Here is a 1,145-nt window from a genome sequence, read left to right as displayed (position 1 = left end):
GCCGCCGTGAGCCTCCGAGATGAGCGCGGCAGGGGCCGACCGCTGGGCTTGGCTGCTGGTGCTCAGCTTCGTGTTTGGGTGCAATGTACTCAGGATACTCCTCCCGTCCTTCTCCTCCTTCATGCCCAGGGTGCTGCAGAAGGACGTGGAGCAGGAGTCACAGATGCGAGCAGAGATCCAGGGTATGAAGCAGGAGCTCTCCACCGTCAACATGATGGACGAGTGCCAGATACGCCAGGCTGGAGAGAAAGATCAACAAGATGACTGATAAGCTCAAAACTCACGTGAAAGCACGGACAGCTCAGTTGGCCAAGATAAAATGGGTTATAAGTGTTGCTTTCTACATATTGCAAGCTGCCCTGATGGTCACACTCATCTGGACGTACTACTCTGTCCCTGTGACCGTGGTGCCGAGTAGATGGATAACTCCACTAGACCGCCTGGTAGCATTTCCCACTGGAGTAGCAGGGCTTGCAGCAAAGGAACTGACGTCTGGAGAACTTACGTGTCCAGTGTCACCGAAATGTGAAGTAGCAGGGCTACAATTCAACCCAAGCCTGCCTCCGTAATCCAAGCCCAATACCTGGGGTCTGATACCCCGTTTATTGAAACACCACCTCTGGTTCCCAAATTCTGTGACTCCTTTTCAATTCACACTATGCTTAGCCCCTCTGCAGCATTTCCTGCTATCGGCCATTCTTTCACTTCTGAAAGAATTTCTTTTGGGTGTTAAAATTAGTACATGTCATTGTAGAATGATTAGAAATATAAGAAAAAACTTTTTAAAACACTCAGTAGCTATGGATAACCCCTCTTAACATTGTGGTATATTTTTTCCAGTCTTTTTTTCTATTTATTTTTGTATGGTTAAGGTTATCTGGCACATACAATTTTTTACCCCTCTTATTATGTAAGCCTTTTCCCATATCAATAAATTTCTTCAGATTAGGAGACGGACGTGCTGCTGGCTGTGCTGAGAGGGCAGCTTAATAAATTTCTTTATTAAGGAAAAAAAAATATATATATATATATATTTGTATTTGTCTAATGTCAGGAAGTACTTGGTTAACTCTATCACTATTGCTTATTCTGAGGTATCTCCATATTTTTAAATATCAGTATAAGAACATTTTTCTATATTGACC

The 1,145-nt window shown here is 43.8% G+C and overlaps 1 pseudogene; it reads left to right on the top strand.

The window, feature by feature from the left end:
- On the top strand, positions 1–663 carry LOC132357329 (guided entry of tail-anchored proteins factor 1-like; annotated as a pseudogene).
- The last annotated feature ends 482 nt before the right edge of the window (positions 664–1,145 follow it).

The sequence above is a fragment of the Balaenoptera ricei genome, chromosome X (genome assembly GCF_028023285.1).
Source record: "Balaenoptera ricei isolate mBalRic1 chromosome X, mBalRic1.hap2, whole genome shotgun sequence".
NCBI lineage: Eukaryota > Metazoa > Chordata > Mammalia > Artiodactyla > Balaenopteridae > Balaenoptera > Balaenoptera ricei.
The sequence above is the reverse complement of the archived record's forward strand: the minus strand, read 5'-3'. Positions and strand labels throughout refer to the sequence as shown.